Source organism: Saccopteryx leptura, chromosome 7, assembly GCF_036850995.1.
Source record: "Saccopteryx leptura isolate mSacLep1 chromosome 7, mSacLep1_pri_phased_curated, whole genome shotgun sequence".
NCBI lineage: Eukaryota > Metazoa > Chordata > Mammalia > Chiroptera > Emballonuridae > Saccopteryx > Saccopteryx leptura.
In genome coordinates, this window is record NC_089509.1 from 74551760 (window position 1) to 74577980 (window position 26221).

At 37.9% G+C, this 26221-nt stretch overlaps 1 protein-coding gene and 1 pseudogene across 8 annotated transcripts in view; one reads left to right on the forward strand and one right to left on the reverse strand.

Annotated features, from left to right (window-relative positions):
- The window catches only part of GULP1 (GULP PTB domain containing engulfment adaptor 1), a 268873-nt gene that overhangs the window by 118406 nt on the left and 124246 nt on the right, over positions 1-26221 (forward strand). The gene's annotated exons all lie outside the window — the stretch shown is intronic.
- Positions 22909-23052, reverse strand: LOC136379279 (small nucleolar RNA SNORA48; annotated as a pseudogene).

Below are 26221 nucleotides of genomic sequence, written 5' to 3' on the forward strand. Positions count from 1 at the left end.
GTTCATAGCTGTCTAAATTCTTTTTCAGTGTAAAATCAGGGAAAAAGGTGTTTTTAGTTGGAGGAGGAAAGAATAAAAGAACTGGAATATGCCCTTCAAAAGGAAAGAGCAAGATGAATTTAGGTGAATTAAAGGTGGTGCCAATTTTCTGATTGTCAGCCTGTGTCTTCTATCACAGGACCAGGAAGCACAAGATTATCAAGAACTGAAAGGACATACCAATTCATTCTTGAAACAGAGTATTGGAATAAGAATTAAATAAAAATACTTTCATTATTTTAAATTTTCCTGTGGTAACATAGAATGAGTCCTATCACTCTCTGCTAAAAGTGAAGTCTGTGATTTGCAGAGAGATAGAACTAAACCAGGACACCTCAGCGCTGTGTTACAGGAGCACCGGTTATTCACAGACCTTTTCTTGGAATCTTTTGCCCATCCTGTAACTAACTGATAATTAATAATAATTAATTATGCAAAAGGAAGAAAGCTATAACTTGTTTTTTCTCCTTCTTCTGATTTTCCATGAGGAGGGTTCATAGGTCCCTTTTGGGGTGAAGAATATGTTTTACATAAATGTAATTAGTTTAGAGTGATCATTGTGCAACTTTGCAATTATTTTAAAAACTGAACTGTATATTTTAAATGAGTAAATTCTAGGGTATATAAATTATATATCAAGTAAGCTGTTTTTATAAAAGGTTTAAGTGCCAACTGGAGGTTAATTGAGGTGACTGGAATAAGTACCAGGACACTAGTCTTATCTCAGATTGATTAGAACAAATCTCTGAGCTAGACACTCAGTTTCAAGACTCAGTTGATACGTCCTTTCAGTTCCTAACAATCTTGTGCTTTTTAGTCCTGTGATGGAAGAGATGTGCTGACAGTCAGAAAATTGGCATCAGTTGCAGCTTTAATTCACCTGTATCAGTTTGTGGCTTTGTGTCCTACATCCTGGGAATGGAGACTGTCAGTATAATTCAGAGATAGGATTTGCCCTTTATGCAGACAAACCACGAGATGGCAAGCACTTGAATATATATATATTATTTAACTGAAAAGTGATAAAAAGCACGTAAAACATTTACTGTGGTTAATTAGATAAAGTTGGGTATTTTGGAACATTTGCTTTTAAAGTGTAGTAAGTTTTATTCATTCTCAAGTACATGCCAAATCACAATGGTAAAGACTGATTTTTTTCTTTTGAAAAGTTATAATTTCTATATTTAAAAAGTTTTGGCTGCCTGGAAAATATTCTTTCTTTACAGAAATACAGAAATATTTTCAAAAGAGTTAAACTTCATTGCAAAACTGGGACAGTGAGAAACCAGGCAATCAATATATATGTAGCATTTTGAAAATGCAAGATTGTTTTATTTTTATTGTTCTGTCAAACAGTGTCAATTTGGTTGCTTTGGTTCACTCATCTCACTCATGACAGGAAATTCCTTTTCCCATTATGTCTTATGACATAACATGGATGCTTTATAATAGATTGTCTATGTTTCTCAGGGAACACTGGGAACTTTTAAAGTATGATTCATTGGATTATAAAGAATTGTTGTTTTGTTACATGTTTGCTCAAACTAGTGCTATTTGCTTTCTTTTTTTCTTTGCCAAGTGAGAGAAGGGGAGATAGACAGATCCTGCATGCACTCTGAGTGGGATCCACCGTGCAACTCCAGTCTGGGGCTGATGCTTTGCCCGTCTGTGGCCATGCTTGCAACTGAGCTATTTTTAGTGCCTGAGGTGGAAGCTCCAGGAAGCCATCCTCAGCACCCAGAGCCAATGCTCTCTAGTCATTTGAGCCATGGCTGTAGGAGCAGAAGGGATAGAAAGAGAGAGAAGGGGGAGGGGTGGAGAAGCAGATGGTCACTTCTCCTGTGTGCCCTGACTGGGAATCAAACTCAGGACATCTATACACAGGGCTGACACTCTACCACTGGGCCAACCAGCCAAGACAAACTAGTGCTATTTGTAAGAATTTCCCAATAGTTTCTTTGTCACTTACTTCTTATGCCAGAAGTTTTCTGTACACTCTAGATTATTGAAGTAGCTCAGGTGATTGTTGTTAGCAGAAAGGAAGATGCATTTTAGTAATTTTTCCCAATAGTAATAATATAATCAATAAGAATCCTTTATATTCTCATTGGCAAAGAATAAGTGTTCCTTTAAGCAAGAGCTTATATTTCTCTCATTTTTAGATTTTGAATCAGTTAGTAATTTGAGCCAGTTGTCCCTTTGTAAAAATTATAAAATTTTGAATATATGAAGTCATTCCATTAAAAAGAATAAAATCTTACCATTTGCGATAGCATGGATAAACTTAGAGGGTATTATGCTAAGTGAAATGAGTCAATCAGAGAAAGACAAATACCATATGATTTCACTGACATATGAAATTTACTTAGTTGGGTTTTTTTTTTGTATTTTTCTGAAGTTGGAAACACATGCGCCCAACCGGGATACACCCGGCATGCCCACCAGGGGGCGATGCTCTGCCCATCTGGGGCATTGCTCTGTTGCAACCAGAGCCATTCTAGTGCCTGAGGCAGAGGCCATAGAGCCATCCCCAGCGCCCGGGCCACCTTTGCTCCAATGGAGCCTCGGCTGTGGGAGGGGAAGAGAGAGACAGAGAGGAAGGAGAGGGGGAGGGGTGGAGAAGCAGATGGGTGCTTCTCCTGTGTGCCCTGGCCGGGAATCGAACCTGGGACTCCTGCACGCCAGGCCGACACTCTACCACTGAGCCAACCGGCCAGGGCCTACATATGAAATTTAAAGAACAAAATAAACAAAATGGAAACAGACTCATAGATACAGAGAACAGAATGATGGTTGCCAGAGGGGAGGGAGGTGGGGGGACTGAGTGAAAAAGTTGAAGGGATTAAGAAGTACAAATTGGTAGTTACAAAATAGTTCTGGGATATAAAGTGCAGCACAGGGAATATAGCCAATAATATTGTAGTAACTATGCATGGTGCCAGGTGGGTACTGGAAATAATGTGGGAACACTTTGTAAAGTGTATGATTTTCTAACCACTATTCTGTACATCTGAAACTAACACAAAATAATATTGAATGTAAGCTATAATTAAAACATAAAAAGCAGTGTTTGAAAAAATGATTGTATCTTTTTAAATGTGAAGCTATTGGAGGAATTATTCTCTAGGCTTATAATACAAATCTTTCCGTTGAATTAAAATGTTGGAGAACATAAAATTGAGTAGCTGAGAATGTTATTTAAATTGATGACAAAGAGCACTACCAACTAGTGACACATGGAATATACCTATTCAAATATTGCAATTCTTTTACTTTTATACAATTTTCATAAAATGTGTATAAATTTCATACTAAAAACACTGACTAAAAACACATTCTGGCCCTGGCCAAATAACTCATCTGAAACAAAAGTTGCTGGTTCAATTCCCGATCAGGGCACATACAAAAACATAGATGTTTCTGTTTCTCACCCTTTTTCTGTCTCTAAAATCAATAAAAAAAAAAATACACATCCTGAAAAATGCTAATGCTAACATCAGTTAAATCAAGTTCATTATAATAGTTGAAAATTGCTTTTAATTTTTATTATGAAATCAATGCCAAGGAACAGAAAAAGTATTCAATAAATGCTTGCAGAAGGGAAGGAGACAGGCAGGAAGGAAAGGAGGGAGGCAGGGAAAAGGGGAGTAAAGAATGGATGATTTCTTCAAGACCTACTTTAAATATCCCCTTAAAAAGAAAATAATGATTTCTTTCCACTCATAGCACATCTGAAAACTGATGTGTGAGTTTTTTCAGAGCAAGCAATTCTCTAATTCTCGGTGGACATGAACTGGTTGTCCTCCAATTTAGTCCAATTCTGACACTATCTATCTGGAGTTAGTGCAGACCTCATGGGTTAAGATGTCAGTCATGGGGGAAAAAAAAGATAAGAAGAAGTAGGATAGCTTGAACTGTGGTGGTGCAGTGGATAGAGCGTAGATCTGGAACAACCTGAAATGCTGAGGTTGCTGGTTTGAAACCCTGGGATTGCCAGGTCAAAGCACATATGGGAGTTGATGCTTCCAGCTCCTCCCCCTTCTCTCTTTCTCACATTCGTTCTCTCTCTCTCTGACTCTCTCTCTAAAATGAATAAATAATACCTTAAAAAATAAAATAAAAAGCAGGATCTTAAATACTATAGACAAGCTATATTGAACACTGTTTATGAGTAAGTTAATGCAGGAAAAGAAGCAAATGAGACTGTGCTGTATTAAGTAGTAGAAGATTTATATACTTATTTATGCTTATGGTCGACACTCTACCACTGAGCCAACCAGCCAGGGCTAAAAATGTACCTATTCTTAAGAAGTAGAAGTCATTTTACTTTGAGCTGCCAGATGAGTAAGTAACGGCTGAAGTCCTTTGAAGTCTCACGCAGTTACCAAACTTAGCTGTAGAACTCTCTCATTCTGAAATTAAGATAAAAGCCATAAACTATCTGAAAAGTTTTTCATGTGGAATACCTCAATCTTCAGGGATAAATAGAGCATTCATGTGTTTTGTGCAGAATCACACAGTGAAGAATTTATTTTGATATTGTAGTATTTAACTTTGTTAATGACTCCTATTTTCAAATTACCACTTACACTTTGTGTTATGGCTACAAAATTTGATTAATGTTAGTGTTCACTAGGCATGTAGTATTACTTTTGCAAGAATTAGAAGGTTTTCAAAACATCTGGACCTAGTTGTTTGTTATCACCTTGAGAGAAGAACCATAAATCATCATGAACTTGGTTACTCAGTACTTTACTTATAAGGACTATTTTTGGTAGGAAAAAATGATGAGATTCCACTTTGACCATCGTTAGTAATTTTCATTTCATTTAATGGGAAGATGATAGAATAATATTATTCAGAACTCCTCAGATGTATGTTGGGACTTTACATTCTGCTGGACATGGTGTTAGAAACGGTAGGAGGAGGGGTGGGGAAAGGGAGATGGAAGAAGTGGCTTCCGCCCTGGTTTGCTCAGGAAGAGGGCAAATGCTTGCCAGCAGCATTGAAAGCCCTAGTGGGACAGGTGGAGCCCTGGGTTGGCATTCAACAAATCAGAGTGCTTTCACGGTTAGTGGCGCTCTAATGTTTACAAAGTACTTGCCTGCATGGAAACAAGATTTCTCTTATTTAAAGCCTCCTAATACATAAAATATAATACACCGTAGGTGTGTATCAGATTCTCTGTAAGCCCTTTTTCATGCTCTTTTATTTAATTCCAATTAAAAATAAGTGCTTATTATGATCTTTAAAGTTTAGGAAGCTGAGGCTGAGGAGGTTGATATTTAACCTAAGTCACTCTCTAAATTTTGTGGAATGAAATTAAGCATCTCCCTCCTCCAAATCCAGTGACTGCTAGGAATCCCGTCAATGCTGCTCTTGTTCAGCCTTGGGCCTCATTACCTGGCATCTGGGAACCTCTGTAATGGGTGTTTGTGTTCAGGCTCAATCATCTACCTGCAGTGAATCTTCTAGAAAGATATCTAAAAGGGGAAACCCTGGAAGGCTGTGTTATCTTAATTAAAGTTAACCCAAAAGATGGAGAGTAGAAAGGCCTGATACCGTCCAGTCCATTTTGAGTCCGGGACTAGCACTGTCTACCATTGAGCTTCCCATTGCCGAGGTTTGGTTAAATGAGCCACTTAAGCCCTTTCTTGCTTGAGCTAGAATTGAATGCACTTTATTTAAAACTAAAAGAGCCCCGATGGTTAGTTTAAAATAATGCAACAGACCTAAAATGGCTTCTGTTTACTGAGCTAGCAAACATTTTGAATAAGACTCTACAATGATGGGTTGACAGTTTAAGATCATTGGTTTTCAAAAACATGAACGATAGCCTTTTAAAAACTAGGTGGAAAATGTCAAATGTCAGCTAATAAAAATGGTCTTTTTATTTTTAGAATGCTAGTAAAATTATTCTCATAATAATTACAGAGGTTAAAATTTTTTTGTGTGTGAAAAAAATAATGGACACATTTAGAATGAAAACAGTGGTTTGTAGCAATTTCAATTTATATGTGAATGTCAAAATTAATTTTCTTCCCTTTGATGTTTTTGAATAAAATATAGAGACTTAACACCAGTATAACTTTATATTCATAAAGTAATGTAGCTTCTTTTCATTGTTATTTTGATTTTTGCTTATGATGTTTAGTCACATCTGGTAAATGGATTTAAGGCATTGAAGTTCTTAGGTTATATATAAGGTCATTATCATTAATTATTAGTCACATTCTGGGCATTTTATAAAATGAATAGTGAAGGAATTAATAAAGTTGTGATGCCTGACTAATTTGCTTTCCAGATACAGTAAAAAGATATTTAGATGTTATATTTGTAAGAATAATAGAAGAAATACTTTCTAAGAAACTTTTGTTAAAGTATGTAAAGTATCTGGAAATCTTAATTTGGTATCTAGGTAAATTCTGAAATGCTTTGGGGAAAATAGGGTAGACCAGACAGCCTTGGGGTCTGAATCCCCTCCTTACTACTTAAATGACTGTAGACAAGTTTTGCAATGTCTCTGTTTTCTTATGTGTAAAATAGCACAATAATAGTACCTACTTGATAGCATTGTGGTGAGAATTATTGAAGATACTACTTATAAAATATATGAAACAGTGCTTAGCTTATAGTAAAATTTAGTAGTTGTCAGCTGTTCAAAATCATATAATACAGCTGAATTAAAATTGCTTTCATGTGCTTTGTTAATTAAATGATAGGATTATATAATTTATTAAATTTTTTTTTATTATTATTACAACTGAGCTATCCCACCAGGGCAAAGCTGCTTGTCTTTCAGTGTTGTAGCAAGGGAGAAGTTATCAAGGAAAAAAAATCTATAGATGGGTAAACAATTTCAAGGGACTGAATATCTGGGTGCCCTATAAAGAAAACAACAAAAACCCAAACCAAAGCTATCAACTATGCATAGCTTTAACTCTTAAAACTGTTTGTATTTAATCTCTACTGGATTTGTATCATGCTCTTAGAGGGAAGACATACCAGGGAAATAAGAATTAGCAAGTACCCAGAGAGATGGGATAAAGCAGTAGCTAAAGTAGGGGCCTGCCCTGCCCTGACGTGCACAGTGGTTAGCCAGACGTCTTCAAGCTGGACATAGGCTTCCAGATCCCCACAAGCCGCACTACCTGTGTTTCAGTGGCATGATTTAAATGTTTATTTTACCTCCTGATTCTGGAAGAAGACTCTGAATGTTCAACATCTTATCTAAAGCCATAGACATCATATTGTAGGTATCAAATGGGTACTCCCTATGGCATTTTAATCAACATTAATCAAAATGGCTACCATTTCACCATAAGAAAAGTTTTTAATGCTTGCAACTTTTTTTCTTTTGTCTTTTCCAAGTGAGAGGAGGGGAGATAGAGAGACAGACTCCTGCATGCTCCCCAACTGGGACCTACCCAGCAACCCCATCTGGGGCTGATGCTCTGCCCATCTGGGACCATGCTAGCAACCAAGCTATTTTTAGCATCTGAGACAGAGGCTCCACGGAGCCATCCTCAGTGCCCAGGCCCAGTGCACTCGAACCAATCAAACCATGGCTGCAGGAAGGGAAGAGAGAGAGAGAGAGAGAGAGAGAGAGAGAGAGAAAGAATGAACGTGGAGGAGAGGAGGGTTGGAGAAGCAGATGGTTACTTCTCCTGTGTGCCCTGACTTGGAATTGAACCTGGGACATTCACACTTCAGGCTGATGCTCTACCACTGAGCTAACAGGCCAGGGCTAACTGGCAACTCTTAGAACAGTATTTTATCAGTTTATATTATAAATTTAGATTATAAGCCTGGATACTATATTTTGAAAGTCTCTCTTGTTAAAAATAATTTTATATAATAGCTTAAACTAAAAATTATATGAAGTTTTAATTTCAGTTGTAGCTGAGAATATCAGAGTTGCCCTGGCCAGGTAGTTCATTTGATTAGAGTTTTGTCTCAATACGTCAAGGTTGCAAGTTTGATCCCCAGTCAGGGCACATGCAGAAATCAATAAATGAGGGCATGAATAAGTGGAACAACAGAGAGCTGTTTCTCTCTATATATATATATGTCAGTAAATAAAATTAATTTTTAAATACATATGTGTGTCAGAGTAACAATTCCAATCACATTTGTTTATTATTCTCAGGAAGGAAAGTCAAGTGCACATGTTTTCTTTTTTTTTTCTCCAAAACTTAGTTCTAGTCTAAAAATTTACTTAGGCATTTTATTTTCTCTCCTAGTGTCCATGGCCAATTTCTGGTATCTCCCCTCTTTTTCTGGTTCTTCTTTGGCCTTTATTACCTGTGGCCTATACCATTGTATACACCGTTAACTGATCTTCCTGTCTTGTAAACTCTCCCAAATTATCCTAGTCTCTGCCACCAGATTAATATTAAAACACATTTTCTTTGATTAATATCAATAATAATTATCACAGTGTGTTTTCTACTCTAAATTTAATTTGGAAAGCTGGCTCCTCCATAAAGCCAGCCAAGACTGATTTCTGCCTTCTTTGAACTTCTGGCTCATTCCTGTCTCACAGGCACATGGCAGTTATCCATGACCACGTTGCATCATAGCGATTTGTATGTATGCCATCCCTTTTGGTCATCAGCACATCAGCACATAACTGAGCTGGTGTCCAGTAAAATAGAAACTTCGTGCTTGTTCGATCATAAGCAGTGGATACTTCTACACTGGAGCATCCCAGGTTGGCAGATGTTCCCCATGTTGCCTGCTAGGATGTAGACAGATTCTACAAAAATATTCTGTACCTTTCTACTTAAACATCAATTGATATCTTACAATGTATTTCTTTCTTTAAGAGCTTTGTCTAATAAAGGGTGGATTTTGAATTACACTATTGTAAAAATGTTAAGGAATTCTGACTGATTAAATCACCTGCTATTTTTAAAGTCAGTATAACTTCCCATTGTCAAAGAGGGCAGGGTTTCCACTCCATTCAGGACAGAACTTTGAATAGTTGAGGATCCCAGGGTCTATATTGTTTATTATTTTGGTTGGTGCCTGAACCTAGAGGTCGATTCCATTCCTTGTGTCAGTTCCAGGTTCCCTCCTCAGGTGCTGACTCTGTGGTACCATCTATGAAGGTCTCAATGAATGAAAATTAAAAAACAAAACGCAACGACAAAAAAATCACACACACAAACCAATTGAATTAAGAATTGTTTTCACTTCTCTTGCCATTGGAGTCAAGTTCATAAAATGTTCTTTAAAACCCAGATCCATGAGTTTAGTACCTATGTCTTCTTCTATGTACTTTATTGTTTCAGATCTTATATTTAGGTCTTTGATCCATTTTGAATTAATTTTAGTACACGGGGACAGGCTGTAGTCGAGTTTCATTTCTGTAGCCCCATGTTCATAGCAGCATTGTTCACAGTGGCCAAGACATGGAAACAACCAAAAAGCCCTTCAATAGAAGACTGGATAAAGAAGATGTGGCACATATACACTATGGAATACTACTCAGCCATAAAAAATGATGACATTAGATCATTTATGGCAAAATGGTGGGATCTTGATAACATTATACGGAGTGAAATAAGTAAATCAGAAAAAAACAAGAACTACATGATTCCATACATTGGTGGAACATAAAAATGAGACTAAGAGACATGGACAAGAGTGTGGTGGTTACCAGGGGTGGGGGGAGGGAGGACGCAGGAGGGAGGGAGGGAGAGATTTAGGGGGAGGGGGAGGGGCACAGAGAAAACTAGATAGAGGGTGACGGAGGACAATCTGACTCTGGGCGAGGGGTATGCAACATAATTTAATGACAAGATAACTTAGACATGTTTTTCTTTGAATATATGTACCCTGAATTATTAATGTCATCCCATTAACATTAATAAAAATTTATAAAAAAAAAAAAAAAAAGAATTGTTGAAAAGGCATTAAAAGCAGACAGGTTCAAAGCACTTCTTTCTTTGTGAATTAGAGACATTAACGTGAAGGGTGGGGATGCCAGATAGGCTCATTTGTGAGTTGCCAAAGCGAGGGCTATGTTTATCCACTCTTCTAAATATATGATTGCATATCAAATGCTGTAGTAATAATTAACTTTGATAAAAATGATATAACATTTGGAAAAATAAAGATTAGCAAAAAAAGGGCATGTTCTAAGCCTCTGCATACCTCTTTTAACTTCTTATTATACTTTGGATTTGTATGAGCATATATTAGCGTCCAGTACCATTTCTGAATAGAAGTCTCTTATTGTTAGGACATTTAGGTTGGTATTGTTTGGCATTACCAAAGATATTTTCATTTCATTTTCTTCTATTTTTTTCGTGTGACAGAGGCAGAGAGAAGGACAGATAGGGACAGACAGACCGGAAGGGAGAGAGATGAGAAGCATTAATTCTTCTTGCAGCACCTTAGTTGTTCATTGATTGATTGCTTTCTCATGCTTTGACTTGGGGGGGGGGTATAGCAGACTGAGTGACCCCTTACTCAAGCTAGTGACCTTGGGCTCAAGCTGGTGAACCTTGCTCAAACCAGATGAGCCCGCGCTCAAGCTGGTTACCTTGGGGTTCTGAACCTGGGTCACCCATGTCTCAGTTCGACGCTCTATCCACTGCACCACCGCCTGCCTAGTCAGGCCTTTTCTTTTATTTTTTTCCAGTCTAAAGTATTACAAATCTTGGCAGTTGAAACAAGTTTCTCAACTTGCTATTGAATCTTATACATGGATGAGAAAAGACAGTAAAACAAAACTGAACATGTCAGGTAATTTTAAGATTTAACTTCTGCCTGCATTGCAAAGAATGGTCATTTAAGATCTTTAAACTTGCTGGTGAGTAGAGATTTACCTGTAATAAATCTATATATCCTTCAGCTATTCTCCCACCCTTCCCTATCCATGAGTCCATCTGAAGGAGTAATTTAATGTCTGATATTCACTTTTTCATGTTTGGTTTTAAATGTAGTCTAGCCATGAGAACCACTTCTTTGTGGGAGCTTCTATAAAGTTTTGGGGTTTTTTTTCTTTGAAAAAAATGAAATACTTTTTATATCTACATTTGTATGTGTTTCGGTAAATAGGTGCTGTTCTGCAATTGTGAAGGAACCACCTTGTTGGTCAAATAAGTTTGTAAATATGATATATATGTTTGCTCGCTTATAGTTTGCATTGAGTGTGGGGGACAGGCTGTAAGCAGGCAGGGTCATTATACCCTAAGGCTTAGTTTTTAAGACTAAGCCTTTCCCACCCTAAGTGACTTTGTGTCAGAGACTTCCTTGTTTGTAGATTGGATTAAAGGTTTTGATTTCTGCACTATAAAGTGGGGCAGACCGGGAGCTTGCTCTCTTGGTTCCTGAGATTAGCATTAGAGAGGAGAGCAGAGAAAGGCCACGTGGAGGAGGCCAGGAGAAGCAGCCAAGATGGTGGAGTGCTGAGTGAGAAGCCAGTTAGTGCAGAGTTTGTGCAGGGAGCTGGAAGGAGATGGGGAACAGAGGTGAATAAGTCTGGTGAGCTAGAAACCTTTGATTCTAGAAAACTCGGATAAGTCAGTAGCTTTGTGAGCACTGAAAAAATGGGTTTTGGAGCCCAGTGTGTGTTTTTACTTGCCTGCTGGGTGCAAGGTAGGATTAAAGATGATGGCCCACCAGTTTTTGGCTCCGTTGTTTCTTTACCGACTGTCCGAATCCAATGCGAACCTGCATGGGCCAGGCGGCTGTGATGGTGGCCGCAGCTACTGGCTTACACACCTAAAGACAAAAGACAGTACGCTGAGGGTGGAGAACAGAAAAAAGGAAGGCACTGTGGTATTTGATGATAGCTGTATGTTGTATATACCAGCCTGGGAACTATTTGACTTCTGAATTTTGTTATGTGAAATAAGCCCCTATATGCCAGCCCAATACCATTTCTCTATTCAGTCTCTTATTTTTAGGACATTGAGGTTGGTATTGTTTGGCATTACCTAGGATATTTTCATTTCATTTTTCTTCTATTTTTTGTGTGTGACAGAGACAGAGAGAGGGACAGATAGGGACAGACAGATTGGAAGGGAGAGAGATGAGAAGCATCAATTCTTCTTACAGCACCTTAGTTGTTCATTGATAGATTGTTTTCTCATGCCTTGACTGGGGTAGCGGGTGGGGCTACAGCAGACTGAGTGACCCCTTGCTCAAGCTAGTGACCTTGGGCTCAAGCTGGTGAACCTTGCTCAGACCAGATGAGCCCGCGGTTAGGCACTGATTCTTGCATTCCCAAAAGCATCCAAAGTAAGACTGACTGAGACTACATTTGGCTACTATTCTAAGATGGCAGGATATAATTGTACAGAGGACACAGCACTTCTAACTTCCTAGATCCTGAGTTCAGCCCTGCCAACTTCATGTCTGTGTTGGGATACTGCTGTTCTGACTGGGTGTAGGTTACTTGTCTGTGCTTCCCTGCCACAGTGGCTTGTCTGGTCTAAATCTCTTCAGTGGTATTTCTTGCTGTTGTCCTAAGGATTCTCTCATCCCGCTCCAGGGGACCTTTGGGTTACGAAAGTCTCTACATATGGTGTTTTGAGTTTATGATGCTAACTCTCATAAAAACTTAAAAAAATTGAGACATTAGAGTTTTGTCTTACTCCATTAACATTGTACTTATGGTACGTGGACAAACTAGTCTGGTTGAGTGCAGCCAAAGAATACACAGTATTCTTTTTCTGTGGCTCAGTTGTGTTTTTATATTCTAGATTATGATTTTACAACTGTGTTAGGACAGGTAAGTGACAGGCTAGGGTGTGTTTTGACTTACACCAAAATTCGAGTTATGGCACTATTGTAGGAGCAGAACTGTCATAACCTGACGACCTCCTGTGCATGATAACCAGACAAGATGTTAAATTTCAATTTATATACTAATAACTCTTATTCAAACTTGTATAAATGAACTTGTACTTAATAATGTATTGGTATATTTTGATAGATGTTTAGTGGATTTGGGATTAAGAGTTGCTATGGCACTTTTATTTTATTCAGTGATATTTTAGGAGGAATTTGCTTTATGGTATTGCTTCCAAGCTAAGAATCAGCCCAGTATGATGGGAAGTTCACATATATTCATTAGAGTCACATCTGATTCTGCCACTTGATTGACACACAGATTTTGGTAAATTATTCTGTTACATTAGTCTAGATCTGGTCATATTGACTTGCTGGCACTCTGAGAATATTATTTTGAGATGTAAATGAACCCTGGCTGGGTAGCTCAGTTGGTTAGAGCATTGTCTCAATACACAAAAATTGTGTGTTCAATCCCTAGTCAGGGCACATATAGGAATCATCCAATAGATTCTTAAATAAATGGAACAACAAATCGATGTTTCTGTCTCTCAAATCAATAAATTTAAAAAATAGTAAATGGAATGCTATATTTAAAACATTGCCAGGCACACACTAGCTGTCAAATATATGACATGAACTCTTCAGAGCTCCCTGAAAATGAGACTGAGGCAAAAAACTCTACTCTATTGACCTGATCTTATTTATTCTATACCCATGGACTGTATGACTCTCTAAATGAGACACATTACTATGGATCTCTCTTACTATGGATCATGAGAAGTCCTTTGGGAGAAAAGACTTTATATTTATTTCTTCCAGGGTAAAAATAAATATCACTGATGCTACTCTAAGAATATAGAGTTCATGCTGGTCAAAGCAAAAACATCCACCTAGGCTGAACTCATAATTTGAAACATCAGTGCATGTAGTATCAGGTCCAGAAATGAAAAGTAAAGTGAGAGAGATATGGTTTGGATTCTGGGGTATTTGATCTCTTATAGTGATAAAACATTTTATGCATCTTAGAAGATCTGTGATAAAAAAAATTTGGTTAAAGGACAGCATTTCTGAAAGTAACATTGTTAGTTATAACTTATTTAGTCTCAAGAAATATTTATATAACAATTTAACCAACCCTATTACAATCAATCAGGACACATTCTTTTTTTACTTTGCAGCCCCAGATTTAGTTTAGTTTTGTGTGTGTGTGTGTGTGTGACAGAGACAGAGAGAGACACAGAGAGGGACACACAGATGGTAAGGGAGAGATGTAGCATCAAGTCTTCATTGGAGCACCTTTAGTTGTTTATTGATTGCTTTCTCATGTGTGCCTTGACCCGGGGGCTACAGCAGATTGAGTGACCCCTTGCTCAAGTCAGTGACCTGAGCTCAAGCTGGTGAACCTGCTCAAACCAAATGAGCCTGCATTCAAGCTGGCGACCTCGAGGTTATGAACCTGGGTCCTTCGCATCCCAGTCCGACGCTCTATCCACTGCGCCACTGCCTCCTTAGGCTTAGTAGTTTAGCTTTACTACACTATTCAAAGCACTGTTTCCCACATCACTGGAAAAAGAAAAAGAAAAAGAAAAAGGGAAAAAGAAAAGCAACAAAAAATTTACTTAGCAAATTTATCTTCCTTTGGGAACACTTGATGTGTTTGTACGATATTTGTATCATATACAAATATAGTGTAAAAATCTCTTGAGCTTGCTATTAGAAGATTTAGTGTTAATATCTATATTTACTGTGTCTCTTACTAACTCTCTGATCCTGGGAATATTTATTTATAACCCACGTGGACCTCTGTATCCCCATCTATAAATTACCTGCTTCAGAGAATGGCTATCCTAAATGAGGATATTTGTGAAAGCATCTTGATATACAGAGCCTGACACAAAACACTTGCACTGTATGTGTTTGTTGAATCACAGATCGTTCTTAAATTGTGTTTGGCTGCTCTCACCCATTTTTGCCTGGGCTTGCAGAGAATCAGAACATTTATCTTGCAAAAATATGTTAGTCTTGTAGTAATTCCACTTTTCATTTGTCTTATGTAGTAAGCTATTCTCAGGCGTAAGAAATTTGTTTCACTATTTTTCCTTCTACCTTCATCTATAACTTATTTTTGTATTCCTCTCCTCTCCAGTTGAATATCTCTGTTTGACTCTCAGCTTTGACCTACCTACCTTCCCAATAGGTCTATGTATTTTTCTAACTAAAAATATGTAGAGTGAGTACTAAGTGGATGCTAGTAACAGTGTTATAAAATTGAACATATAACAGATTCAGGATACAGATGGCATGAGCATTGTGAGGTCATTGATTCCTCAGATTGTTGGGTACAGAATAAGGTATGCAGCACAACAATAAAGCTAGAAAATTAAAATGGATATTTCTGCTATAAATTTTCCAAATAAGAATACATTTATGCTAATGTGAGTTTTACAGAGCAATTCCCATTGCTATGCGAGGATTTCGAGTCTTGGAATCATGCCTGGAAATAATGCATTGGAAGAGTTAGAGAATGACCAAAATGAATTTTTGCCATAGAATGGCAAATTTGTGAGAAATTGGTTTTGTGTGAACTTTAGCATTAGTTCAATTGGCCTCTATTGAGTTTGTTCATTTTATTATTCATTCAGATATTTAGAAAATTGTTCTTGTCACTGATTTTCTTTCCTTTTCTTTATCTAACTGTATACATCTAGGTTTCAGCTAATTAAATTTCTATAAGTCTAACCAATGTTTCAATATGTATGCCTTATCTATTAATACAGCTAGTGCTCAACTTACGACCACAATTGGTTCCGACAGACCAGTCGTAACACGATTTGGTTGTAAGTTGAGTAGGCTATATGTACAGTACTATGAAATGATGTTATAAAAATCTTTAAGTCATATTTTATCATAATTTTCTTTCATTATTGTTATATATCATAATTTTCTTTGTTCATTTTATGCCATTTGGGTCATCTCTACACCATTTTGTTTCTTATTTTTACATTTGTCAGGTTTAAGTAAAACACTGCGTTACCAGTACAACTGGTTTAATATTTGCAAAGACAATTTCCTCTTGGTAGACATCTTGGAAGGGGTTTGATGAAAAATATCCAAGACACAAAACACAAATTGCTGTACTGAGTCTGAGATAACAGTTGAAATGGTGCACGCAGAGATGGTAGTGCTGCTGGAAGCTGGTCCACACTTTCGTACGCCCAGCTGGGCATCGCTTGCGCTGCCAGATGTGGAGCTGTCGTGGCTAGCGATTGTGGTCGTAAAGTCGAATGGTCGTAAGTTGCATAGGTCGTAAGTCGATCAATATTTGTACATACAAATAATATTAATTTATATTCATGATACAAAGAAAATACCAAACAAAATTAAGAAATATATTTTAGTGATATTGCAGTGCATTTCTGGCATTATACCAGGTGGGTTTAAAATTTACAGAATATGACAAAAATAATTCTAGTTTGAAAAGAGAAAGTAGGGACTTTCAGATTCACATTTCTTTTTTGTCTACTGTTCTTATCTTAATGTTTAAATATTTACCAGTAACTGTTTATTGGTTTATGATTAATAATATTGAAGGATTAAACATGTATCGTATAATTAAGTTATACACACTCAGAGTTATATTTTTGAATTGTTTGTAGTCAGTGTTTTGAATTAGAGGAATAACAGTAACCTGGAATCGCTATTTGGAGGAAACTGGCTGCACAGATTACTCTTTTGGTATTAACAAAAGAGTGGTTTTATAATCATTATATAAACATAAAATACTATATATGGATATGGATATAAAATTATACTTTTTTCCTCAAGTGTTAAAATTAGTGTGTCCTGTAGACTAAGATGAATTACCAATATTTTCTTTAACTCTCCAATTTGGAATGTTTTACTTGTGAAAGAAATAGAAGATAATAGGACATGAGATTTATTTTCTAAGCCAAAAATATTTTCTGGTTAATAGATACCATATTTCCCCATGTAGAAGATGCACCCTTTTCCAAAATATTTGGGGTCTAAAAACTGGGTGTGTCTTATACAGTGGTTGTAGATTTTTTTACCTGCATTTCCCGCTTTAAGAGTTGTATGAACTTTATGATGTATAAAACGTAAGTTCAATAACTCTATGTAAATACTTTTCTAAAAAAAAATTTCGGGCCCTAAAATTAAGGTGCATCTTATACATGCATGCATCTTTTACATGGGGAAATATGTTATATGTGGACTTACTGAGCTTTCATAAGGAATTGCTCGATTTTCTAAACCAGGAGATTCAGCAGAGCAAGGGTAGGCTTCCCCCATGTTTGAGGAGCCTCCACTTTGCATTCAACAGGTTTTCAATTCAGTGTAAACACCATCTGTCTCACAGCTGAAAATCATCTCCCCCCTCAATTCCTGATATTTCCCAAGCAAGTAAGAGGTTTTACTTTTACCTTGTAGGAAATACCTGAAAGTAACTATACATTCATTAAAACTTCAAAACTTTGTGGCTTTAGATCAAAACAAAGCAGCCCTGGTATCTAAAGTGTTAACTTTGTATAAATATTTTAATTGATTTCTCAATTTGAATTGTTTACAGAGCTAGTTTTCAACTGAATTTTTCTAACAATCTATAATCTTAAAAACATGATGTGCCTGACCAGGTGGTGGCGCAGTGGATAGGGCATCGGACTGGGATGCAGAGGACCCAGGTTCGAGACCCCGAGGTTGCCAGCTTGAGCGCAGGCTCATCTGGTTTGAGCAAAAAGCCCACCAGCTTGGACCCAAGGTCTTTGGCTCGAGCAAGGGGTTACTTGGTCTGCTGAAGGCCCTTGGTCAAGTCACATATGAGAAAGCAATCAATGAACAACTAAGGTGTTGCAACGCACAATGAAAAACTAATGATTGATGCTTCTCATCTCTTTCCGTTCCTGTCTGTCTGTTCTTGTCTATCCCTCTCTCTGACTCACTCTCTGTCTCTGTAAAGAAAAACAAACACAAAACATGATGTAAGTCAGAGGAAAGACACATTGCTGTTTTACTTTACCTGAACATTGGCACAGGTAGTGATCAAAGACATTCACAACACTTGAGTCATTTTTGTTGGACTGCTGAGTGAGCACATTTGTGTGACATTAGAGGAGTGAGTCAGCTGCACAGTATCACATATGGTTTGCGTTATGAGAACAGAATGGTAACAGGAAAAAAAGCATTGGGAAACATGATAAAATTCTAGATTTGTTTCTCTTTAAAAGAAAGTTTTGATTTCACTTCCACCAAGACAAGACTTCTTGATAATAATGCCTATATTATATTTTTATCATTAAATTATGATTAGCTCTTATTCTTTAAGATGAGTTAAGTGGATAGTTTTCCAGCACTTAAAATCTGTTTACACTTTTCCAATATTCTCATAATTAAAAAAAAAATAAAAACTTGAATATGGGCTTCTTGTCATTATTTTCAATATTAATAACATATTTGAAAGCACAATATTTGTAAAGTGCTTTTGTTCTGCACTTTTAAAGAAGGACACTGGGAAATTGGCACCTTATCTGTCTTCTCAGTTTACTCTGGTTTTTGCCCTGTCTCCTAAGGTGTACTAGGAGAAAAAAGAATGAATTTTAAATTGCATCAATGCAATTCAAATACATTGAATCACTAGGTTTCTAGGCATGTAGAAATGTATCTGTCATAACATATTAATAGATAATTAAAGTTTCAATGTACAGCAATGATAGATGGACCTTAATTTTTGATAGTAAATATTATGTTTACAATTCAATATTTTTCTAATGGATAAAATAAAATTTTTAAATGAGTATATATATATACTTTTATATCATTAAAAGTATACACATTCTAGTATTTATTATTTTCTAATAGATATGCTTAGCTTTCTTAATAAAAAAAAAGGCAAGGGACCAATCAGTCTTGTTATTCCCAGACACTTATTTCTTCCCCACCTGATTGTCACTAAATCTGAAGCTTACGCTTTTGTGACTCCTCTTTTTATATGTCAAGAATAATGAAAGAAAAGCAGCACCAGATCCTGAAGCAGAGAAATCACAGAAGGAAGAGGCATCTCACCTCCAGGTCACTGGCCTGAAAGTAGAGCCAGCCTAGCAGGATTGTGCCTGACAGCAGTTTTATGAGCTGAAAATGCAAAATAGAAGATGATTCCTGTCTCCCTGTTAGATATTAAAAATGCCAAAGATTATAAGGAGACTGTTTTCCCCAACATATTTATAAACTTTTCAAACCCACGTTACTTAAAAAAGATATTTCTCACTTAATTTTCTGCAGTTCTCACTAACCAAGATTTTATAGAGCGCCATGTATTTTCTATTAAGAATGTAATAAGTAATACTGTTAACGTGTTTTTCAAAACAACAAATGCTAGGTCCCCTGCCCTGCCCCCCCCCCACTGCTGACATTGGGTATGTGTTCTCATCTCATTCACCAGGTGAGCATCATTAGTCCAAAGGAATCCACATTTTTTTGTATTATTTTAGTTTTTATAGATAAAATGTTAATATTTTATTAATGTAATGATGTGGCATATTTCAAAAGCAATAAAGAAATCTTGAAGAATATTATAAATGACAGAATTAACTGGTAACTCAATGGAAATATCAGATACACCTTGTGCAAGGTTGCCTGTGAAACAGGGAAGTTGAATTGCTTTTCTTTTCAAGATAAATTGTTCAATTATGTGTTTTCATTTATTTATTATAACAAATATTTGTTTATGGGTGAAAATGAGACAATTCACAAAATATTGCCAATTCTTTTAATTCAGTATGTGAGAACACATATACAAGACATTAATAAAATGGGAGCAATTCAGGAATATTGATATATTTAGAAATGTAAATGCTTATAAATATTAAAGTTTGTGCTTATAAATATTATAGTTTATAGTTTATAAACTATAAAATTATTTCAGCTTAAAAATTATTAGTCTAGATTATTTTTTGCTACTTTTAACCCATCTAGGAAAATTTTGCAAGAATATATTTATATCATTCCATCTGTGCTTTTATAGGAATTAGTACCCGTTAGCAGTGATACTGCATCAAAATGTTACTGGCGGCTGGACCTGGTTTCCACAACCTCACTACAGTACTTGAGTTCTGGCTGAGAAAGAATTCTGAGTCAAGACTCAAATAACAAGCAAAAGTTTATTTAGAGAGTCACAGAGGTAGGAAAGGCGAGCCAGCTGGGCTGCATGGGCTCAGGAAACAAGTTAGAGAGGCAAAAGAAGGATCTTTGGAACTTAGAAAAAAGGGAAGCAAAGGTGATGCACTTGGGGGAAGAAGAATGAGGAAAGATGTGGGCATGTTCCTAAGATATAGAAAAAGCACAGGCTGAGTCCTTTATCTTGAGGGTTTTTAATCTTCAGGTCTCAGGAGGGATTTCAATAGAATATTCATCAAATTTCCATGTGTGTCTCCCTCAGGGTCATGGTCTCTGCATTGGTTGGCACCAGGGCAGGGAATCATTAGTCATCACAGCTGATCCTGATGTTAGTCATGGTGCCACTCCACTTCTAGGCCTGGAGCTGGAACACAACTGAGGCCTAAATGTTATCTCTCAGGCTTAATGCTTAAGGGAGTGATTGTCAGGGGAGGAAAAGTCAGAATGTAAAGCCAGTAGCTGTGGCCACCATCACAGCCGACTGGCTCGTGCAGGTTTGCATTTGATTCGGACAGATGGTAATAAAACAACGGAGCCAAGAACTGGTGGGCCATTACCTTTAATCCTAGTTTGCACCGGCGGGCAAGAAATACACACAGTGGGAAAACACTTCCCTTTCCATTTAGGGCTCCTAAAGCCACTGACTTACCCGAGTTTCCTAGAATCAAATGTTTCTACCTCACCAGCCTTATTCACCACTGTTTCCATCTCCTTCTGTCTGCACAGACTCTGCACAAACTGGCTTCTCCTTCAGCATCCTGCCCTCTTGGCTGCTTCTCTCCTCCACGTGACCTTTCTCTGCTCTCCCCTAGCACGGGCTCCTCTGCCCCATTTTATAGTGTAGAAATCAAACCTTTATCCAATATACAAACAAGGAAGTCTCTGACACAAATTCACTTATCTGAGGCATAATGGGATTCCCCATGAGAGTGCACCACCCCAGGAATGCAACAGTCAAGGGTGTGGGGAGAAGCTTAGTTTTGAAAAGATCTTATTACTAAAAGGGTGGGAAAGGCTTAGTCTTAAAACTAAGCCTTAGGCTATAACAATCCTGCCTGCTTACAGCGTGTCCCCCACACCCAGTGCACAACTATAAGCAAGCAAACATATATATCATGTTTACAAACTTATTTGACCAACACAGGGGAAGACCCAAACTACATGAGCAATAATATGAAAGTTCAGGGGGTTTAAACCACATGACCAGTGATATGCTAGGGGAGGAAAGATCATCCTGGGGGTGAGGAAAGATCATCCCACCTTGCAATTGTCCCATGCTAAAAAACCAGGGTTTTCTGCTGTGGGTGATCTTCCATACTTGGTCTATCACCCTTGCTCTGCTTGTCCCAGTCTAACTGCCTACTATAGTATCTACATGGATTGGTAGATATGGCCCAATAACCCTATCTCTTAAGACTTTGAAAACAAAACCAGACATGAACAAAGATATAAATGTTTATCACAAATCTAGAGTACTGGAACCTTTGAGGCTTACTTTTCCTTGGCAAAGGCTAACTAATAACAATTATTGACATATTCCAGGACACAAAACTATGGCTATATATGATGTAGATTGTCTTTTTCTCTGAATAACTTGCTGGATGGAAAATACCATCCTTAATTACAACCTGATATCATGTTCCATTTGGTGTTTAGTCCAAGGGAGAAAAGGGAATTACTCCAAAAGTGGAATGGACGTGTTAAACAAACACTTTCATGGCCATAAGCTTCCCTGAAAGAAAGGGTTTATTGAGCCAAATGCTAGCCAGAAAAGGATTGGGTCTTAGGGCATGATTTCTAAACCATTACCAACCAGGCTAGATGGAGAATGCCATAGGTCCACTGTCCTGAAGTTGATGGGCTCTTTTATACATTATGTCAGTGGTTCTCAACCTTTCTAATGCTGTGACCCCGCAATACAGTTCCTCATGTTGCGGTGACCCCAAACTAAAAAATAATTTTGGTGGCTACTTCATAACTGTAATTTTGCTACAGTTATGATTCGGAATGTAAATACCTGATATGCATTATGTATTTTCCAATGGCTTTAGGCGACCCCGCTCTGGTCGCGACCCACAGGTTTAGCACCACTGCTATGTTTTGGGAAAGAAAGATATAAGTTGTTTTCAAGGAATTTACATTGGCTACAGATAAAGAGGTGGGAAAAGGTGAAGTGGGGGCAGTTTCAGGTTAGATGCTTAGTTCATAAGGAAGAAATATTTACTACTATTGATAGGTTGGTTGCGGGCAATGGTGCTAAAAGATCATACATAAGCAGGATGTGGTGGCATATGGTACTCTGTATAGAAGTTGATTCAAAGCTCCAACATACATTATTAGTGAGCAGTTTATTTTTAATTGGCCCACAACTATTTTTTTTTCTTTATATTAGCTACAACTGTGCCAAGCCCTATTTTAAGTGCTTCTCCCGTTTCTGGGTTTCCCCCCCCCCGTAACTCAGATATAGATATATATGGTCATTAAAACTCGCTTTTCAGGCCAGAAACAGAGCCAGGTTAAACACATCTAAGATCACACTGGCAGTCAAATGACAGACAAGATTTTAATTCATTCTGGCTCCTGAGAATACACAACCCACAATAACTGCCCTCTGAAATAATTACCATTTGTCTTACAGTATCAGATCCCCCAACATTCTGAAAGCAGACTATGACCCATTCACTTGGTCTCACAGCACCCAATTTCACGTGCAGAATTAACATACAACCATATCCTATTGCAGAACTGCCACAAAAGCTATGCTGTTATGTTCACTTTTTAAAAACTACACCCTCTAAGCCTCAATTAATAATGTACTTATGAGATCAGTGTTTCTGATCTTTTCCCCTCCAGGACCTAGAAATTGTAATTTTATGTGCCCTAGGCATGAAACAGCTCTGGCCACCAATACAGGCATCAAGCTAGGATGAACTAGGGCTGAACACCTGCTTTGCCCCTGACTGATGTAAGAACAGCACCACCAATCAGGTGCCTCCTTGCCCATTGCCAGGGGCTCACAACTATTAACTGTAAGGACCCCTTTCCTTTCACTCTCTGGCTCACTATAATTTAATTAAGATATCTCATAATTTTTCTCTTGTCAAAGGTCAGAAATATAAAAAGAGGTCAGGGATTCGAGATTTCCAGTAAGAAAAGATTTAGATTAGAAATGTGGGGTTTGGCCCTGGCCAGTTGGCTCAGTGGTAGTGTGTTGGCCCAGCGTGTGGATGTCCCAGTTTTGATTTCAGGTCAGGGTACACAGGAGAAGCACCCATCTGCTTCTCCACCTCTCCCCCTTTTACTTCTCTCTCTCTTTCTTTCTCTCTCTCTCTCTTTCCCACCTGTAGCCATGGCTCAATTGGAGCGAGTTGGCCCTGGGTGCTTAGGATGGCTCCATGGCCTCTACTTCAGGCACTAAGAAGAGCTCGGTTGCTGAGCAACAGCGCAACACCCCAGATGGGCAGAGCATCACCCCCTAGTGGGCTTGCCAGGTGGATCCCAGTCTGGGCACATGTGGGAGTCTGTCTCTGTATCCCCTTCTTGCATTGAATAAAAAAATAAAAGAAAAAAAAAAGAAATGTGAGGTTTGCTCATTAAAAGGGCATATGCCTGATCGCCCTTGGGTCTTTCTCTTTTTTTTTTTTTTTTAATTTTTTTTAATTTTATTAATTCATTTTAGAGAGGGGAGAGAGAGAGAGAGAGAGAGAGGAAGAGAGGAGAGAGACGGGGGAGGAGCTAGAAGCATCAACTCCCATATGTGCCTTGACCAGGCAAGCCCAGGGTTTCGAACCGGCGACCTCAGCATTTCCAGGTCGGCGCTTTATCCACTGTGCCACCACAGGTCAGGCCAGGGTCTTTCTCTTTTTGCTCTGTAGCTGCAGCTGCCTCTAGACTCTAGCTCCTCAGCCCTGACTTACTCACTCCTTCTGGTAGATTAAGGTAAAAAATATCTAACTGAACTTGGGCAAGAGGATTTACTGGTGAAAAGGATGGAGAGTCCAAAACTTAACCTTCATAGTACTAATGTATGAAGAGAATCAGTTATTTTAGTTACTGATCCACATTTGTGTTGAAATCCACATTAAGCATAAGGATCTTAAAATACATTTTTTCTTTTCCCCTTTGGTTGTTAAATTGTGAACAAGTTTTCATACTATGGTTAATTTAAAAATAATTTTAGTCCTGGCTGGATAGCTTCATTGGTTAGAGCATTGTCCCAAAGTGCAGGATAGCACCATTGGTTAGAGCATTGTCCCAAAGTGCAGAGGTTGCCAGTTTAATCCCTGGTCAGGGCACATACAGGAACAGATCCATGTTCCTGTCTCTCTCTCTTTCTTTCTTACTAAAATAAATAAACAAACAAACAGTAAGTTATAATGGAATATTCATGTTAATTACAATAAAGGGATATGATAAGAAGAAGAAAGAATTGTTTGATGTAATTTTCTAAGGCTGGGCCAATTTCCGAAGAAAATCTTGTTTCAACATATGGAGTATAATTTATCAAGATGCTTTTGTCCTTTTTTTTCTCTGTCTTACTTGCCTGGAAAAACCCCACCTCCTGCTGATGACTGTACACTATTCTACACTTGAGTAGGTAACTTGGCTGGAACAAACACCCACAGATGCAAACACGAAGTCATATGACTGTGTTGATTAGTCTCATTTTATGTTTAGATTTCAGTCCTCATCAGGTCTTTAAAATTGTCCAGATCAGCTCTGTTGCCTCTTCAATTTGCTGTAGTCGAGATAACTATTTTCTGCTGCCTCCTCTCTTCTCTACCCTCTCTTTACCTCTTCTTATCTTCTTTTAGCTAATCCTTATGTCCCTGAATCTTCTTTACTGGAAACTAATGACCTACTTCTTACTTATCTGATGAAATGCATCCAGTTAGAAGAGAAATTGAAATGCATCCAGCTAGAAGAGAAATTCCACATTTCCTCATCACTAAATCTACCTTACTGCCAATCTCTTTACATGTTCCAATGACTCAGCTTTCCCTTTGGCTGTCAAGAGCTCACTCCTTTTCTTTTATCAAAGGACAGTCACTTTACTTGTGCATTTGACCATATCTCTTTATGCTTGTTCGAGGAATTTGTTCCTGCATTTATCCTCTCTCTTTTCTGTATCATCAATTTTCTCCTGTTAAAGTAATTTTCCATCTGCATAAAGACACGTGCAGTAGAACCCAACCAAATGTCTGTTTCTTGAGTTTAGGTCACTCTTTGGTTCTGCCTTATTTCTTGTTTCCACTTGTAGATAACTTTCTTGGGTTTCTCAACTTCCTGTCTGTTCTTCTTCACACATGATTCTCTCATGAACTCACACCAATCAAGCTGTTCTAGTTTCTTTACCCTGAAACTACAATGCAAAAGTCATCCATAATCTTCATGTTTTGAAAGTGATGCCATTTCTCAGGCTTGCCCTTTGTAGATGAGTCAATATTATTTAATCTTCTCTTAATAAAAATCTTCATTTGCATGCTAGAACTGCTCAATTTCTTGGTTTTCAATGGCTAGTACTTAACCTTCTAGCTTTATCTTCTTATTGTGATTAATTTGTAAAATTTGACATGCCCTTGGGCTCAATTAACATTTTTCTGTTACACCCACTTTCTAGCTGACCTTATGTAAGGCCAGAAGCCAAGGCCAGGGCTAATATCACAGCAGCCCGACTCATGCAGGTTCGCATTGGATTCGGACAGTCGGTAAAGAAACAGCGGAGCCAAAAACTGATGGGCCATAGCCTTTAATCCTACCTTGCACCCGGCGGGCAAGTAAAAATACACACTGGGCTCCAAAACCCAGTCACACTCAGTGCTCACAAAGCCACTGACTTATCCGAGTTTCCTAGAATCAAAGGTTTCTAGCTCACCAGCCTTCTTCTCCTCAGTTCCCCATCTCCTTCCTTATCCCAGATACAAACTCTACACAAACTGGCATCTCACTCAGCACTCCGCCATCTTGGCTGCTTTTCCTGGCCTCCTCCACGTGGCCTCCTCCTGCTGCTGGCTCTACTCTCTCTGCTCTCTCAGGCTAATCTCAGGAACCAAGAGGCAAACTCCCGCTCCGTTCCCATTTTATAGTATAGAAATCCAAACCCTTAATCCAATATACATAATAGGGAAGTCTCTTAATACAAAGTCACTTCTCTGAGGCATGATAGGATTGTACCACCTTACAC